Source organism: Panthera tigris, chromosome B2, assembly GCF_018350195.1.
Source record: "Panthera tigris isolate Pti1 chromosome B2, P.tigris_Pti1_mat1.1, whole genome shotgun sequence".
In the NCBI taxonomy this organism is placed as follows: domain Eukaryota; kingdom Metazoa; phylum Chordata; class Mammalia; order Carnivora; family Felidae; genus Panthera; species Panthera tigris.
The window spans coordinates 40,271,841-40,291,096 of record NC_056664.1 but is presented as its reverse complement, the minus strand read 5'-3'; the positions used below and the strand labels follow the sequence as shown (position 1 = coordinate 40,291,096).

Genomic DNA, 19,256 nt, shown 5'->3' with positions numbered 1-19,256 from the left:
AGAGAGGAAATGGCTTCTGCATATTTTGTGGCCTATTTCTCCAGCAGTCACCAGCAACTTTCCCGCTTCACTCCCACTCCTCAAAGGCCTCCTGGCTCCAGTGCCAGACACATGTGCGTCTCCTCCAAATCTCAGCTTCCTCTCCTCTGCATGCCACTCTCTCCTTCCCAGTCTCCTCCCTCCTCTTCCCCTGCCCCCACCCTTTCTGCTGTCGGCTTTTCCGTCTCTTGGTATGTGCCGTTCGTTTGTTGGAGGAGAGGCCACAGAGCACAGTGGGTAGGCTTTTTGAGCTTTGGGGGTAGGGAGAAAGAGCTGAGTTTGAACCTCACTCTGCCACTTACTAGCTCGGGGTCTCTGAGCTTCAGTTTCTTCATCTGTAACAGGGGGACAATAGACCGACCTATTTAAGGACTAAGTAAGACTGTGCACGTTGAGCTGGTGACAGGAACTTGAAGCATCTCAGCACTGAGTCTGTGGTAGTCGATGTTATTATGACTGAGACAGACCCCTTCAAGGCCCGAGCTTTCGTTCAGTGGTACTTTTAAGTTGACAAAAGCTGGTTTACGAAACATGATGAAAATGGAGGCAGAAATCTAGGGGCAGTGTGGGATTCCCAGCTTCACCATTATGTTCTTCAAACTGGGGTATTTTTTAAAGAAAGTTTGAGGGAAAACAGAGCCTACACTGGTCTGGCCAGTATTTGCAGAGGATATAAACCAAGGGTTCTGGAAGTGAGATACTCAAGAATCTCGGTCCTTCCTCCAAGATGTGCCCTCTGTCATGGAACCGTGAGGAGGCTGGGGCCTCATGACACTTTTCCCTTGTGGACTGGGGACTTTTCCTTTGTGGACCCCCCAGATCAACGCATGGCACAACCAATCCACTGGACACATGTCCAGCGAGGGTGAGAGAGAGGTGGCCCTCACTGTCCATTTTACTTTCATCCTTATAGCCGGCGTGACACTTTATTTCACACACGCCCTTCTATTAAGTGGCTTTATATCACTCTCAGATTTATATCGCTTCCTGATTTGAGATCTGTCAGGCAATGACTTTATTCAGCGTCTGCTATTCATAGTGACCGTAGGCTTTATACAGTAGGCAAGTGGCATAAAAAAAAAAAAATGCATAGAGTTGGTGGGACCCTAAAACTACTCTAAAAAATAGAGTCTATTAATTTGAAAAGACTTTATGACCAAAAACAGACATAACGGATAAACCATCTTCATGAGATTAAGTGTTGGGTATACAGAATGGGTTGCCGTAGGGGGACAGCACTGTATCCTGTTGAGTGGCCAAGGAAGGCTGGAGCAGGCAGACTGGAGCTGGCCCGATGGGGCAGGTAGAGTGAGGCAGCTGGGTGTAGAAAAGGTGTGAACCAACGTGAACAGAGATGGGTGTTCTCATGAGCCAGTGAGACTCAGTGCGGTGCTTCTGGCCGGCTCCTCTCGGAGAGCCACGTCCACTAGCATATCAAAAGCCCTGAGAAATCCTGCAGTCAACGTTTGACTGTGTTTCACCAAGCTTCCCAAGTGTGTTTGACCAGTCGTGGCCAGTGAACATGGTGGTCTTGGGTGGATTAGCATTTGGCTTCTGTCTCACTAACAAATGCTTCAGTTGACTCTAGGTCCTCAGCTCACTGTTGTAAAACAGTGATTGGCAACTTTCTTTAAAAATGCAGTCTGTAAGTATCAGCGATTTACTTGGAGTCAACTACTTGTCTTCCTTTTCCAAGTGTTGCTCAACTATCTAGAAGGATGCAGGTTCTAGGAGCGTGAGCGCTGATGTTGCTATGGTTCTAGAGAGGGGCTTCTTTGTTCTCCACAACTCCCAAGATGATGTCCTAGATACGCTCCACCCAGCTGAGGGGCCAGGCCGAACCCCACCCCTGCCTGCAAACCTCAAAGTCTATTAACAGCTCTCTCCCCATGATGACTCATGCTTCCTGTCCCTCCTCCATTCGAGTTACTCAGAGCCGTGAGCCAAGATTGATTACTTATGCCATTCAACCGTCTTTGCCCCGGGAGAGCTCAACTGGTAGATGAAATATTCTTCATTGGGTGACAACCCAGCCCAAGTTCTGTTTGTCAGCCCCGCACAGGGAAACAAGGGGTTTATTCTAGGTGCAGTCGTGGAGGCCGTTTTCCAGAACGAAGAAGTTCAACACATTATGTCCAACACATTATGTCTGGGGCTGTCTAGGAGTTTGGGGGGAGTTTGGGGAGCCAGGATTATTATGGATACAGAGACCAGAGGAGCCCCAGGCAAAGGACTCCTATGCTGGCAGGGGCACTAAAAGCCAATGGATAGATGATTTTTTTTTTTTAATGTTTATTTATTTCTGAGAGAGAGAGAGAGAGAGAGAGCAGAGGAGGGACAGAGAGAGAGAGGGAGACACAGAATCCGAAGCAGGCTCCAGGCTCCGAGCTGTTAGCACAGAGCCCGATACTAGGCTCAAACTCACAGACTGCAAGATCATGACCTGAGCTGAAGTCAGATTCTTAACCACTGAGCCACCCAGGCGCCCCCAATGGATAGAGGTCTTAAACCGAGTCTTTAAGTGCTGCTCTGGAGATTGACATTAGTTCCTTCTCACTGTTGGGTGGGCTCCCCTTTAAAAATATTTTTAAAATCTTTATTATATTAGTTATATACATTCTGGGGTTTGTTTGTTTGTTTGTTTGTTTGTTTGTTTGTTGGGTTTTGTTTTTAATTAAAACCCTGAAGCTGGAGCTTAAGTCTGCTCAGGTACCCTCCCCCACTCACTCTCTTCCCTGTTCCTAAAGATGGCAGAACTGAGCCTGAAATCAGGCTCCCATCCTGGCTCCCATCGCTCTTTCCCCACCGTAGATTAGGATGCTTACGGGTAGTGTGAGGTGGTAGAAAACCCCACTGCCTCAGTATCCTGACTCAGGATTGTTGTGTGTCCCCAGGACCAGGCAGGGGCTAGCGAGGCTCAGCCATCTGAGCCTTCGCAGGTCAGAGCCGGAGGGACCTCCTTGCAGCCCATCAGGCCCAACCTCCTTGTTCTGCGGAAGCTGAGTCTGAGATGCAGGGAGGGGAAGTCATTTGCCCAACAAGGTCACAGGGCCAGTCTCCTTTTCTGTTTGGTCCGGGTTATCTTTATATTGGGTTTGCATTTCCTGAATACGCAGCAACCGAGTGGGGGGTGGGGGTGGAGGGCAGGGGAAGTGGGCTTAAAAGAACCCCGTCTGAGAATGTTTAAATTTCCTGTGAGTGTCCCATGAAGAGGGAGATAATCTATGTGCACATAATCAAACAGAGAGGGGAGACTTGGGTTAGGTCCAGAAGACCAACAATGGGGGGGAGGGGGGGAGGCGGGAAAGAAGGCAGACAAAATAGGAGCTATTGAGAGAAGGCTGGGACACTTATCGATGGAATAGAAATAAATAGGAATTTGGGTTTTTTGCACTTTCATGATGCCTCCTTGTTAGTGTTTTTGGAGGACGTTCAAGTCACGTGGGTGCCCTAGTCTCATTTTAGTGGCAGTGGTTTTGTGGTCTCTAGGGGGCCCTTTGGCCTGGGACCAGAGGCCTCCGCTTTCGAGTCCCTCGGGTTTTCTCATACTGGCATGGGGGATCCTTTGGAAATCTCTTCCTCCACAGCTTAGCTCAGAATGGGAATGCGGCCTCCTGCGGGGCCTGCCTCACAGAAAAATAATGGATGTGAGAGTGCCCTCCACACACTGAAGCTTAGGTTGGCCTCGTTTTTCCTTCGCGAACACCTGCCTTGGCATGAGCTCTGAGAGAGTTTGGTGCTTCCGCTGGGGAAGCTTTCCTTTTCCCACCGGATCAGGTGGCAGATGTGGGCCACCGAAGCCACCCCGGGCCTGCTTCCCTGGGACAGCCCTGCCACACAGTGTGTCCCAACTTCCTTAAAGGGACCGTTGTTGAGGCTGGCCCAGAGGCTGTGACTAAAAGTAAGGAAACTGCAGCTAGGGACAGAGTTACTGACGGTTTCCAGGAATCTGAGAGCTGGGGGCCCTCTTGAAACAGGAAAGGAAGTAGACTGTCTCCTTATCTGGTATCATGGCAGGAATGAAATGACTCTTTATGGGTAACAGGTACACCCTTTCTTCTTTAATGATACCCACAGATATTGTTAAGCTTTAGATGGCCACTAAATAATTACTTCTCTTTTCTTCTTGGGGTCTTGAACTGCTTGAGGGCTAGACCCCAGAGAGCAGGGCACCTCCTTCATTACCAGTAACCACATGGGAGGACTTGGACTGAGTCAGAGTCCCTCTCAGGCACCTCCTGAGTTTCACTGACCCATGGGGGGCCGGAGGCCTGTCTTGCAGGGGCGCACCTGGCCCAGAAATCTTCCCTCAACAATGAGCAAGTCATGTGAGCAATTACATTCTTCGGTTTATTTCTCTGCCTAGTGCGTGACGTGCTAAAACGCAAGGTGAGGCTTAGTTTGTGGATTCGAGCCCCGCGTCGGGCTCTGTGCTGACAGCTCAGAGCCTGGAGCCTGCTTCGGATTCTGTGTCTCCCTCTCTCTCTGCCCCTGCCCCGCTCACACTCTGTCTCTCTCTCTCTCTCAAAAATAAACAAACTTTAAAAAAAAATTTTTTTTAAACGCAAGGTGAGGCTTTCCATGGTGTCTCCCCATCTTCATTAGGGATGAAGGTGAATGAACCCGGATGCAGTGGGTAGTGGGGTAAATACGGTTGTTAGTCCCTGCACCAGAGGGCCCCAGACTGCGGAGGTTTTCCAGCGGACGGTTCATACAGTGTTTCTCTCTTCCTTATCGTGTCCACTTCTGGCAGCTTCTGCCCCTGAGCACCAATCTGCTAAGTGAAACAAAGGGAGGGCTCAGGGTTGCCCAGGAAACAAATAACCACACCAATTCAATCCTGACTGAGTCATTGGGCCCGATCTAAACTGTACCCAAGTCATAACAAAACAACAGGAACCCCACCCCAGGTGGTGAGCCTCCGTGAGTCCTCACTGGGTGCCATGCATGTCCCGTACGTTCTCTTGGTTTAATCTTCACCAAAAAACTGGAACAGTAGGTATTGTTATCCCTCTTTTACAGATGTCGAAACTGAACCTGCTCCTCACCACCCCCCCCCCCCCGCCAAAAAAAAATAAAAAATTAAAAAAGACAAGATCAACCTGCTGGGTCTGGGTTCTTACTTTGCCAATGGGAGCTTAGGATTTGAACTCTGGTCTTCTGACTGCAGAACAGCGGTCTCGGCATTTCTGTGAGGAAACTGCCTGCCATTTGTGTCTCTCCAGGGAGAAGTTCCTGAGGAGTAAAAAAAAAAAAATCTCCGGATAGCTGGAGCTTATCCCTTTCGGACTCGAAATAGGTTTTTTTGTTGTAAAGTGCATCAGCTTCTTTTCCAGCGCTTCCAAGCTCATGGCTATGTGCTGGAGGGTTGAAGGTTGCTAAGTGCTGGTGGCCAGATTCCCAGGGCATGTCTGTACTGTGGTAAAACTGGCTTTGACCCTCGGGAAGTCAAAGAGAAAGCTGGACGGCTCCAACTAGGGAAGTAGCTTCATGCTAATCAGATCTGTGATGGGGAACCAGGGACACTGCAGAGGATCACAGGAAGCCTCATCCTTGGGCGTCAGAGGGCTGGAGGCCCAGACCTTTGTCACTAATTGTGTGACCTGGGGCAGATTATCCCCTCCATATTAATCCCCTCGTCTTTTAAATAGGGAAAACACTTCTAACCTCACAGGTTTGTTGTGAGGACAAAACAAAATTGTTGTGAGGACCAAACAAAATTGTGGACAAAAATACATGTCTGTGCTTTGTTCACTGCTTTCCAGAATGCACACCCTCCTGTGAACTCCTTGATGTCCCTGTCACAGACTCCACATTGGAGCCCAGATGATCTGTGGCTGTGGACCAGGGGACCTGTCTGCTCTGAGCTCTACAGATGCCTGCAAACACGCCCCATGTTCATCAGGCCAGGCCACTCTGTATCTCAGCATTGACCTCATCCCAGGGCTGTCAAAGAAATGGAACCACGAGCTTCTTATTTTATTTGGAAGGGGGGAAAAAAAAACAAGGAAAAGAGAAAAATTGATTTTCTTTAACCTGTAGCTTTTTTTCCTTTCTACCCTCCTTGCTGTGAGTGGAATTGCCACTTCATTTTTTTTTTTAATTTAAAAAAATGATGTTCTGGGTGATGGAGCATAATATTTAGACATGTTGAACTGACAGCTGATGGGTGTGTTATTAATACACTATCACCACAAATCATGTTGCAAGGGTTGGTGGGGAGGAGATTTGTGTATAAATGTGTGTGAGCTCACACGCTTGGATGATTTAACGTAACTGGGGGGGGGGGGGGGCGGGTCTAGTGACCCTTATCAAAAGCAGCTCTTGGGAAGGTTAGCCGTGGGACATGGTCTGCTCTTCAGAGAAGGATTCCTTTGTGAATTGAGGGGGTCTTCTCCATGTTATCCTGTAGGAACAGAAGTTCTCCCCTTCTCCCCACCCTGTCTCCCTCTCTCATGTCCTTAGTGCCCATGGGTACAACATATTATGCTGGTCCCTGAAGACGGAGTTGATGAGGCACTCCTTAGGGGCACCTGGGTGACTCAGTTGGCTAAGCGTCCAACTTCCGCTCAGGCACGATTTCACGGTTTGTGAGTTCAAGCCCCGCTCTGCGCTCTCGCAGAACTCACAGACCTCCCAGCCTGGGAGCTGTCGGTCCGGCTGCCTCAGTGGCAGCTTCTGTTGTAGGTCTCAAAACAAAACTGAACTCTCACAGTACTCCCCGTCTTCACAGGTACAAACCTGACATCTGGGCGCCATCCTGACACCTCCCCCCCGGCCCCCCTGTACCCATCCACCACTAAGTTCTGTCACGTTCACCCCCAAATAACCCTCTGTCACTACTCACATCCGAGCTGCCTGGCCTGGACCACCATAGAACTAGGTCCCCCCTGTATCCCCACTCACCCATCTCCAGTCCACATCTGCTCCACAGATCCACAAACTGTGGTCCGTGGGCCAAATCCGCCGCTGCCTGATTTTGTATGGCCCATGAGCTCAAAATGCTTTATACACATGAACACTTGATGATACGGGAACACTGGCTTTGAACCCCAATTAAGCAAAATGTTATCCCTCCAAAAAATCTTTCTGTTCTCCCCATTAACAGATCTCTATTACAAAAAAAAAGTACTCCATTATTAGTATGTTTTCAGCTTCCTTGAAAAATTTGTAGAAATTTATATATCCTTTATCACATAGGTGTCTACATCATAGCCTTGGTTTTGCCATCTGGCTGCAACACCAAGAATATCTTCTGTCTGGCCCTTTACTTTGAAAAACTCTGTTGACTTCTGGTCTACACTGTGTTCTTTTCAAGATGGAAATCTGGTGAGTCACACATGCTTGGACGACACACACACAAACACACACTGCTGAAACTACTTTTATGGTTCCCCATTACTTTTAGGATAAAGATAAAACTCCTTACCCTCAAGAACCTTGGGTGGTCTGGCCCTTGCCCCGCTTCCAGTTTTATCACCATGACCCTTGATCCCGCATTTCAGCCACCCTGGCCCTTTTGTTGTTGTTGTTCCTTCTGTCTACCGTGTTCCCACCTGCCACAGGACCTTTGCCCATACTGCTCTTGACTGTATGGAAAGTGGCAGTTCACATCATTTCCACACCCTTCTCGTCTTTCACATTGTAGCCTCACTGTGACGTCCTCAGAGGATCCTTCCCAGACCTCTCTGCTGAGGTCACGGCCCGTTATTATAGCCATCCATCACATCCATCACAGTCACAGAGTTACATTTTTCTGTGTCTGACACTGCCTCTCCAGACTGCAGGCCCCATGAGAGCTGACACCAAGTTGTGTTAGCCACCCCCTGTTCTGTATAGTATATAGTAGGCACTCAATAAATTCTTTGTTATAATGCATGGCTGAGAGTCAGGGGAAGTTTTCATAAAAGATGTTAAGTCTGAGCAGGAACTTGTAGTCTGAGAAGGTGGAAGATGAGAGAAAGTGATTTCAGGCAGAGGGACCAGTATTCTGGAAGCTCAGAGTAGCTCCATAGGTCTGGTGCTCAGGATGTGTATGAGTGAATGGATGGGCAAATTGTTGCACAGGTAGGTGAGCCCAAATTGTGAGGGCCCCGTGTGCCAGGCTGAGCTGTTGGGAATCTTCTCCTGTTGACCAGGGGGACGCTGGACGTTTCGGGCAGAGGGGTGGCGTGGACAGGACTCCTGGGGGGTAAGTGGGCTGGAGGGAGCGAGGCCAGCCATGACTTGGCAGGGGAGTGACAGGAGAAGATGGTCAGGCAAGGCCATGGAAGAGAGGCCGACAGGAATTGATAACCTATTGGAAGTAAGGGGATACTGGGCTCTTGGGGGTCCCAGGTTTCTGATTCAGGCCCTTCTGGTACTTAAGACGAGTAAAAAGAGTTGGGGCAAGGGTAGAGGGGTGAAAGTTCATGTGGGGCCCAGGAAGCAGAGGGAGTAAATGCCTCCAATCTCCATTTTCTCTGCAAAACAGAGTCAGAGTCAACTGCTGAGACAAAGGCCTTTTGGGTTCAGGTCACGGACCTTGGCGCTTTGCCCCTGTTGCCAGCCGGGGGGTGCCACCTCTCCCCCAAAAGGGGATTCTCCTCAGCCAGGAGCAGCGGGGGGGGCACTCAGACTGAGGATTTATGTCCCAAATAGCTTCTCTGCGGGTTAGTAGGGCACTCCAGGAGATTTTATAGACCTGCCTTTCCTCTACCTTCAAACGTGATGACTACATGTCCTCTGTCAGAAATCCTACCTTGAAGGCCTTTGAAAAAGGCATCTGGCTTCCAGAAACTGTTCCCCGAGGGACTACCTCACCCCTCTGAGCACCACGAGGACCAGCCCTCTGCCCCCAGAGAGTCTGTCTGACCCATGGACAGAGCTGACATGTAAAATGCACAAAGAATAATGCACAAAGGTGTGGTTCAGCGACATACTGCATTTTTGTGGTTCACAAGGCACATTCACACACAGGTGATGCACTCTACAACTACCTTCACCTAATGATTGGCACCTGCCCTTCTCCCCCCGCCCCCCAGACCACCCACACGGCCCCCTCCCTCACAGGTGTGGTTGGGGCCACACGGGCACCTGCTTCCAACAGTTGTACTCAGTTCCGTAACCGCGTAGATGAAATGTGACGTGAGCTGATGACCTCTGAAAGCCAAAAAGAAATAGAAATGCGGTTTCTGTGAAAAGGCAAGTGAACGCTTTAGGAAGAATTTATAAAAGCAAGCCACCCAAAGAAAACCCCTGCTCAGGTGTGTGCACGACAACTGCTGGAGACCCGCGCTAGGTGGAGAAAGAAAACGTGTCTGTTAGAGGAGTCTGCACCATGGCTCCTTGACTGGCGTCCTCAGCTTTCAGCTCCTTTTTACAGACACCGGACTAGAAAGTGACAGGTTATGCACGCATCCCGGGGTGATTTATGCAGAAAAGACAAATGCAGAGCTCTCGTCCACAGATCCACACCCAAAGGCCTGGGCCCCACCTCAAAAGATTAGTAAGATATTTGCATTTGAAGTTAACATAAAATTTTAAGGGGCACCTGGGTGGTTCGGTCGGTTGAGTGTCCGACTTCAGCTCAGGTCATGATCTCACACTCCATGAGTTCGAGCCCCACATCAGGCTCTGTGCTGACAGCTCAGAGCCTGGAGCCCGCTTCAGATTCTGTGTCTCCCCCTTTCTCTGCCCCTCCCCTGCTCTGTCTCTCTCTGTCTCAAAAATAAATAAAAACATTAAATAATTTTTTTTAAAAACCATAAAATTTTAAGGCATGAATGTAGGGCTTTGTAAGTGTCCGTGCAGGTTTTTCAGTGTTTTATTGTCTGTTTGTTTTTGAAGAGGTAATAGCTTCCCATGGTTTAGTAATTGAGAGAAATATTAAAAGTTATAAAATGAAGTCTCCTTCCCACTCTCTTCCCATTCAGCCCGGACACAGCCCCTCCCGTCCCTACCCCACCCCAAGTACAACTCTTACCGGTTTCTTGGATCCTTGCAGATTGTCTTGATGCCCAACAACCAGCCGTGAATATAAGTCGGGCCTCATGATTCACGGATTCCATGTTTGCAAAGTCTCCTACTCTCTCAAATTTATTTGCAACCCCCAAGTCCATACTCGCGGCACTTTCGAAGTCATTGGCGGACGTGCACAGAGCAGTGGAACATTTGATTTGCCCCACACGCATCCCCGGCTGAGGTTGACCTGCGTGGTGCATTGCCTTCCTGTTTCGGCTCTTGTGCTGCAAACAGGTGTCCTTTTCCCAATCTGTTTGGTGCCACGGTTTTCACATTCTTGTGCTTCCTGTTGATTTCACTGTTTAAAATGGCCCCCAGGTGTGGTGCCGATGTGCTGTCCAGCGCTCCGAAGTGCAAGGAGGTTGCGTGTGGCTTATGGGGAAAATACTTATGAGATAAGCTTTATTTAAATAAGAATGAAAGTGCTGCCGGCTGTGAGTTCATTGTTTATGAATCAGTAATATATATATTAAATAAGGTAGCTTTGAACGGAAACACACATAAAACAAGGTTGTGATCAGAGGCTCACGGGAACCTAACCTCATATTTCTTCTGGAAGCAGTGGTACACTGTTCACTCATGAGGTATTCGTGGTGACTTCACAGGACATATTACTGCTAATAATGAGGATCAACTATTTACATATATATATGTATATTCCTTTTTCTAAAATTTTTTTAATGTGTATTTTTGAGAGAGAGACAGAGTGTGAGCAGGGGAGGGGCAGAGAGAGAGAGAGAGAGAGGGACACACAGAATCTGAAGCAGGCTCCAGGCTCCGAAAGCCCGACACAGAGCTCGAACTCACGAACCGCGAGATCGTGACCTGAGCTGAAGTCAGACACTTAACCGAGTGAGCCACCCAGGCGCCCCTATATGTATATTCTATTTTAATTTTGGAAAGCTTTCCATATCAGTTCACAGAGAGTTTCTTTGCTCTTTTTAACATCTGCATAGTATTCCATTGTGTGGTTATTCCTTAATTATCTCTAATCAGTCCCTTAGTGATTGGCATTTGAGATGATGTCGATCTTTGGCTATTCAATACAATGCCACAGTGTGTATGCTTGTGTCTAGGTTGTTTGGATGTGTCCATCTGTTGTCTGTAACCAGCTTACTAGAAGGGGAATTCTGAACTGCTGGGTGTATATCCTGAAGAGAGTCTTGGAGAGATTCATAGGGGGCACATCAATGCTGTCACAGGGTGTCAGTGGGAGATGGGTAGGGTAGTGAAGTGTGATGGGTGCAGGTTCCCACCTGGGGGGGTTGTGTGAGGGGCGTGTAAGGGACTTGGCACTGTGTGTGGCCCGAGGTCAGCATCACATGCGTGTTAGCTGTTATCTTTCTTTACCATTCTTCTTTATCTTTATCATTCTTCCTTCCCATCTGCCCGGTAGCGTTAGTCCAGCTCACCCGCATGGCATTGGGTGTCTGTCCTGCTGCCCTCCCATCAGCACCTCCCCGCAGTCGTCCTCCACCCGGGGCTGGAGGACACCTGGGCACTGTTGGGGACAATCTTATGCTGGCATCCGAGGCTTAACCCTGGGCCTCACCAGCTTCCTGGAAAGAGGAGTGTCTCCTTCACCTCCTGGTCCTTAGCCAGGCACACAGCACTCATGTTTGACAAACTTGTTTGCCGAATTCTGTGAACACTGAGTGGATCTGCTTTGGGCCCAACACTGGTCATGGCACAGTGGAGAAGGGAGGGCGAGACATAAAAATAGAGGTATTAAGACACAATTCTGCGCCTTTAGAACTTAAATTCAGGCATTGGTTGGAAAATAGAATATCTGAGGTGACTCCCTGATGGAGTGATATTTCCAACAAGCAGAAGGATGCATGTCTGGGCCTGTAAATCCTCCCTCTGCGGTTTGGTTCTCACTCTCCCCGAGGCCCCCAGCCTTTAGGGGCTCTATTTCCACCCTCTGATTTCAGCCACAGGGGCCCCTGGGGGATGCCTCACGGCAGCGCCCTGGTCTTAGAGCAGCAAAGGGAAGTTGTCTGGGCAAGAATTTGAGACAGAGAGATAATGGCGGCCAGTGACCAACTGGATATCGGACTTGGGCAAGTCCAGACAGGTTTTGGGGCTTCTCGGGGATATAAAGGATTACCAGAGGAGAGAGCAAATTCAGAAAAGGTAAGATACCCTCCTGATTCCCTGAGGCCTCTCAGTAGCCGTTTGGGTAGATGGAAACCAACCCTTGTGGCTTTCCACATCATCCACATTCCCACTGTTGACAGTGGGAATCCCGGGTGAGGGGGTTGTCGGGCATGTTCACTTCCAGCTTTATAATGTTTGAATCCTTAGAAGCATCTATAAATTATAAATTGGGTGTCTGCCCTGCTGCCCTGGGTGTCTGTGCTGCTGCAACCTCCCTCAGCACAACAAAGAACAAAGGAGACATCTTGGGGCAGCAAGGCCACTGAGTCACATCTTGGTCAGGGGGCTACAGGGTGACAGGACGTTTGAGGTGGGCTCTGAGGCGCTGTGTCTGGCTTCACTGAGCAAACACCTACATGGTGCCAGGCGTGAGGCACAGGCTGGGTCCCAGGGCTGAGCAAGATGGGATTCCAGCTGCCCTCAGATCTGGAAAGGTGGGGGCGTGCGCCATGATGATGGGCCCGAATCCAATCCACGGGGGCCTGGCGGAGGGAGCCACTCAGGAAGTGCCTCTGGGAAGGCCTCCAGCCCCTGACACAGAGGTCCCTCTAGCTTGTCCCACAATTCCCCCCAAAGTCTTAGAACTCCGAGACAGAAAGGGCCGTGCGGATGCTTGACTTAGCCCCCTTATCTTCCAAGTGAAGAGCCTAGGGGCCATGGCATTGCCCCAGGGTGGGGCTGTGTTGCTGCTGTTTACAGAATGCCCAAACGTGGCACTGACGTCATAACCCATGGAACCTCCTGGAGACCAACAGACACCCCACGCACAAAGAACACTGAGGCGCAATTATTTTACATACGAGGGAGCATCACTTACTTTGTTTCCCAGTGAGCTGTAAGCTGTGTTCCACGAAGAAGTGTGTTTTCCCCAAGACCCCGACCCCATCTTTAAGACCTCGGGTGTCCAGGGACATTTGTTTCTTATATCCTGATGTCTTTGAAGACCTCAGACCAAAGCCAAGCCAGCTGCTCCATTTGGGAGCTGAACCCCTGTCCGACTGCGGCTCAGGTCATAATCTCATGATTCATGGGATTGAGCCCTGCATCAGGCTCTGTGCTGACAGCTCAGAGCCCAGAGACTCCCTCAGATTCTGTGTCTTCCTCTCTCTCTGCTCCTCCCCCACTCGTGCTCTGTCTCTCCCTCTCTCAAAAATAAACAAACATTAAAAAATTTAAAAATGGTAATAATAATTCACCCTGAGGTCGGAGGCAAGGTAAAGGAGTCAGATCTACCCCCCAGATCTACCTACCTTCCAGCCCGTCTTCATCCCCTACACTCCCTACGGCTTCATCAGAGCAGCTGGAGGGGAATCTTCCATTCTCCCAGCCCTGCCCTGCCCTACCCTACCCTGCCCTGCCCTGGACAGCTTCAGGGATGAGGATCTTTTCTTTGGCTGTAGTCCCAAGTGTTGATTCACAAAAGCGGTGTCCTCGGTCCTCGGGGGCAGGAGTGGTGGATCCTCCCTGTGGCCCCAGGCCCGGACCCCTCCAGATGGACACCCTACAGAGATACACACCCCCGTCCCCAACAGCAAGGGTCTGCCCACTGTGCCTCATGGGCCCTGGTGGGAATGACCTCGCCCCTGCCCCCTTTGAGGTCCTCCTTTGCCTCCTCCTTGTGAAATTCCTTGGAGTCTTTAGGAATCCCCGCCCCTGCCCCCTCCCCGCCCCAGACTGTGAGCTTAAAGTGCAGGTTTTCAGGTTTTGATCTCCCTTTAGCAGAGTCCTGGTGCAGGAGGTCCTTGGTGTGAGGTTGTCTGAAAGAACATAAAGGGCGGGCAGTGGCCATGAAGTCCCCAGTCCGCTCAGCTGTAGGCCTCTGGAGGCCAACGGCAATGACCTGGTCAAGTCTCCTGGCACAGGTAGGTCTTCAGTATGGTTGCTGGTTGATTCTGAAACTCTCCTAACAACTCCTTCTTAGGAGAACCTTGTAATTATGGAGTAGCCGGTGTTTGGGTCACTCAGCGACTCATGTGGGGATTGTTCAGGTGATTCCCCTGCCCCACCCTCTCTCTGCAGACCTCTCGGCTGCATCATCTGTCAGCCTCCCCGTCACCAGGAGGGACCAGCTGTAGTTGGGAGGAACCTTCCTGGAGGATCAGGCAACCCGTGTGGACATCGTCCCTGGCATACCCCACCCAGAGCCTATTGTATCTCTCCCTTAAGACCTAAGGTGCCCTAAGTTTGGGGTCATTAAGTTTCCTACGCTGCCTCCACGTGTCAGCTTCTCCCTGGGATGTAACTGACTTTATCTGTACTCATGTGAGGAATGTGGATCTCACTGGGTGCGAATAAGCAAGCCTCACACTGGTCTCCCAGAGCAGCTACGTCCGGTGATGCTGGGAGTCAGGAAGGGCTGGGCCACGTCAGTTCACATCAGCTGCCTCCTCCTCTCTTCACTTCTCTGTCCCAGAGGATGTAGACACCAGTGGTATCCAAGCTGGGTGCATTTGCCCCTGAACCGTTGTCAGTTTCACACCTTGAATGCTAATTAGATGCCGAACAGTTAGCAGCCTCTGCAAGTTGATAAAAGGTGAGGCAGGGATTTTACGCATCTTGTTTAGGCTTCCTCTAGAAAAACTTGGCTTAGTAGTAGTTCTGGATGTATAAACACATGGCCAAGGTCCAGGAAGGGCAAATGACTTGCCCACTTTCACACAGAGAGTCAGTGGAGCCAAAGCCCAGGTCTCCTTTTGGCTCCTCCTTTGCCCCTCTATCTAACTGCACCATATCATGTGGGGCTCCTGGCTGGCTCAGGCAGTAGAGCATGCGACTCTTGATCTTGGGGTTGTGAGTTCGAGCCCCACACTGGGTGGAGAGATTACTTAAAAAAATAAAAATAAAATCTTTAACTGTACCATATCATAGAGTCAATGCCCATATCCCTAATATCTCTACCCAGGCCTAGCCATTTGTGGAGGAGGGTGGTTTGAAAAACTATATACAGGAATATATCAACAAGGCATGCTCCAACCATAGCCGCCTCCTCCAGGAAGCCATCCTAGATTCCTTTGGTCCCTTATCTCCCCACATCCTCAGCATCCACATCCTCCATGCCAGCTGGGGTTGGACAGAAGGGGCCTGTGGCAGTCGCCACCAGGGGAAGACAGTGTTAATTCCCTGGTCGAGAACTACTGCTAGCCCAGAGGAGAGAGCAGTGACAGTGAGGACCAGAAACCCGCACATCAGAAAGTGAAATATCTCCAGTCACCATTTCCTGATGGAGAGCTGTCCGCAAGAAGCAAAATCCAGACTCCATTTTGCAGGTTCCCAGGCTGTGAGTCAGGTTTCTTCCTCGTTCCTGGGCTTATTAGAGTGACAGTTGATGCCACAAGATGAGTCTGAAAGAAGGAGGAATAAGTGTCCCTTGGAGCCCAAAGGAAGTCTTGGAAGTCCTCCCACAGTGGAGAATCAGCAGAGACCCAGGGCAAGGAGCAGCGGGCCACCAAGGAACAAGAGCAGGCCAGTCACTCTGAGAGGGGGGACGTTTCAGTGCTAATCACTGTCGTTGGCAGAACTCGTCCGTGGTAATTGGGTTATAGGATTATAAAATACCCACCGGCTTTATTCAGAAGACTAATTAGAAAGTATTTAGAACAACAACGTTGCTGTAACGGAGACCATGAACCATGGGCCCACGTCTTGGAGAGCTGCCCTTGGCCTCTGCCTCCTTGGGGAGCTGGGGAGAGAGCTGGATTGAGGAGAATCCCAGGAGAATCCAAATGGCGCTCCTTTGACAGACCTGAGGGGAAGGGCTTGCCTAAAACCCAAGCCAAGTCATTTGGGGAATTGTATATACAGTCTCTGAATGATGACCCAGTGTCGGAAGAAGGAAAATCTTTTTGGTTTTTCTTCCTCCAGCAAGCGGTGGTGGTCTGGCGGGAGCAGGGTGTTACCCCTGCTGAATTATAAGCAAACAAGTCCCGCTGGGTCCTCGGCCAAAGTCAACTTCCTCCCTCTCTCTCTTTCTGGTTCAAAGGGTAGTCCTTTTGGACACATATCCTCCTTGAAGATTCTGTTCTGTCTCCTGGTGCCCTGGGGGTGCAGAGGGAGTGGGGTGGGTGGGGGGGGAGACTTTGATGCACCAGAATAAGGGTCGGCAAACTTTGGCTGGGGCCAAAACCAGCCCACACCTAGCCTTGTACCACCTGTGAGCTAAGGGTTTTTACATTTTTTACACGGTTGAAGAAAAATCAGAAGAAAAAACAGTGATATTTCCTGATACGTGAAAATTCTGCCCCGATTCCAATTTCCGTGTCCATAAATCAAGTTGTATTCGAATACAGCCACGCCCATTCATGGATATATGATTTTGTGGCTGCTTTCACGCTGCAGACCTGAAAATATTTACTAGCTGGCCCTGTGCAGAAAAACTCCTGTGCTGAGAAGTCTGCGTAGAGCCTTATAATCTACTGTATTCCATGAATCGGGCGCTTTACAGAGCACTCGGCCTGAAACAGAAAATAATAGGTTCTGTCCCTGGGTCCATGTCAGGGGTGAAGTGCGCTACGTCTCATTTGTTTGGCTCAGCTTTTCAGTTCGCAGAGTGTTGATGGAGCATTTGCTGTGTCCCAGTCACTGGGACACACAAGATGGGTAGAATGCTGTCCCTACCTTGGAAATGACTGCACAGCCAGTGGGCAGATGGGCATGGATGCAGGTCGTGTGGCTGTAATGCTTCCGGGGGAACAGAGGGCACCTCAGGTTCCGAGTGAGCATTTTTTTGTTGATTCCACTCTGGAATCCCCGAGCCTGGCTCTAAGGAAAGAACTGATCACAGAAATGTGAAAGTAGTAAGTTCTGTTTCATTGGTTCGTGCATGAAAAAGCTCCTGGTGCCAGTTATCCAATAGGAAGTGTTTTACATACTGAGCAAGACATTATTAGAAAAATTATTAAGACTTGACTCCTGAGTTGGTATTATGACAATTCTAGGAGATTGACTAATCCACCAAGAAGAACAGTTTCTAGGTGGTAAATGGTATATTTAAAATACCCTTTGAGGGGCGCCCGGGTGGCTCAGTCGGTTGAGCGTCCGACTTCGGCTCAGGTCACGATCTCACAGTCCGTGAGTTCGAGCCCCGCGTCGGGCTCTGGGCTGATGGCTCAGAGCCTGAAGCCTGCTTCCGATTCTGTGTCTCCCTCTCTCTCTGCCCCTCCCCCGTTCATGCTCTGTCTCTCTCTGTCCCAAAAATAAATAAACGTTAAAAAAAAAAAAAATACCCTTTGATGGGGCGCCTGGGTGGCTCGGTCGGTTAAGCGGCCGACTTCGGCTCAGGTCATGATCTCACGGTCCGTGGGTTCGAGCCCCGCGTCGGGCTCTGTGCTAACAGCTCAGAGCCTGGAGCCTGCTTCGGATTCTGTGTCTCCCTCTTTCTCTGCCCCTCCCCTGTTCATGCTCTGTCTCTCTCTGTCTCAAAAATAAATAAACGTTAATAAAAAATAAAATAAAATAAAATAAAATAAAATACCCTTTGACAAGATGCCGAACTGTGGCATGCTACCGTCTTTGCAGAAGGCATGGAATGGAGGTGGGAGTGTGTACCAGCATTCTTGTGTGAGCATAAAATGTTTCTAGAATACACAGGAATCTGATTGTCCCAAGAGAACTGGGTTGCTCGGTATCTGGGGACAAGGATAGGAGGAGGACTTTTCATGTATACCCTTTTTAAAAATTTTGCTCTAACTTTTCACTTTATTTTCAAGCATTTATTTACTTGGGGTAGTTTTCACTCTTTTGTATACTGTTACACTTCTTGAATTTTGAACCCCTTAGATACAGTTCCTATTTAAAAATATATATATATAAATTTGGGGGCCCTGGGTGACTCAGTCGGTTAAGCATCTGACTTCAACTCGGGTCATGATATCACGGTTCATGAGTTCAAGCCCCACATCGGGCTCTCTGCTGTCAGCACGGAGCCCACTTCAGATCCTCTGTCCCCCTTTCTCTCTGCCCCTCTCCTTCTCATGTTCTTTCTCTCTCTCTCTCTCTCTCTCTCAAAAATAAACATTTAAAAAAATAAAATATATATAAATTCAATGTAAAATAAATAGCACGTACTTTTGCTATTACCTCCTTAGGTCTTCTTAGGGAAGTCATTTTCTTCTCTCTTCCATTCCATGTATGATTCTTAAATGCCTGCCGCTGTGAACCAGACACTATTCTGGGCCCGGTAGTAGTTACTTCTGTGGGCCTAAACTTCTCCATCTGTAATGTGGGCAGACTAGATGACCTTTACAGTGGTCTTCAGCTTGAGAGGGCATCAGACTCAACAGGAGGGCCCGTTGAAACACAGACTGCTCCCCCCGCCCCCCCACCAACCAAGTTTCTGATTCAGTGGTCTGGGTGGGGGCCAAGAATTAACATTCATAACGAGTGCCCGTGTGATGCTTATACTGCTGACCCAGGAATCACAATTTGGGAGCCCACCTCTAACTTTGCAGGGTTCTATACTTGTAAATAAACTACCTTTCCAGTTTTGAAAATATGAGGGAATTAAGGAATAGAATCCTGTAGCTCAGAACACAAAGCAGACACATCAACAGAAGTAAAATTATCTAGCTTCCACCCACAGGGGCACGGTGGAGGGACATGAAATCAGGTCATGGTCAGAATCTGGTGAGTTTCGATAAGTAATTCTTCCTGTGGGAGGTAACGTGGTGCAAAGGAAGCCTTTTGAGGAGGGTTTAGTGGTGAGGTTTAAGCTAGGCAGGGCATTGTGTTATCACCAGGCCTAATGCCCACAGGATAACACTGCTGAAGGTCATTTTAAAGCCCCCACAGTTTATCCCTACCTTACAAATTCAGTCTGATCATTGGTGAGTTCCTGACATGGGCACCTGCACCTGACTTCGTGCTTTTGTGCACACCGTTCCCTTGGCTGGAGTACCTTCCTGGTCCTCTCATCTCTGCATAAACCTTATTTGTCCATCAAGACCCAGGTGACTCTTACTGTCCTCCAGAAGAACTTAACACACACTCAGCCTACACTGAGTGTCTTTTTCTGCCAGCACCAATTCAGTGGGACACTTGATCATTGTCGGTTTTTTTTT

General features: G+C 49.3%; 1 protein-coding gene across 15 annotated transcripts in view; it reads left to right on the top strand.

Annotated features, from left to right (window-relative positions):
• The window catches only part of TRERF1 (transcriptional regulating factor 1), a 226,213-nt gene that overhangs the window by 161,356 nt on the left and 45,601 nt on the right, over window positions 1–19,256 (top strand). The window contains exon 1 of one of the 15 annotated variants that reach the window (XM_042986364.1): window positions 7,283–7,368. The exons of the other annotated variants lie outside the window; for them this stretch is intronic. The gene's annotated coding sequence lies outside the window, so the exon portion shown is untranslated. Of the gene's footprint in view, window positions 1–7,282; window positions 7,369–19,256 lie in introns of those variants that run through there. 15 annotated transcript variants of the gene reach the window in all.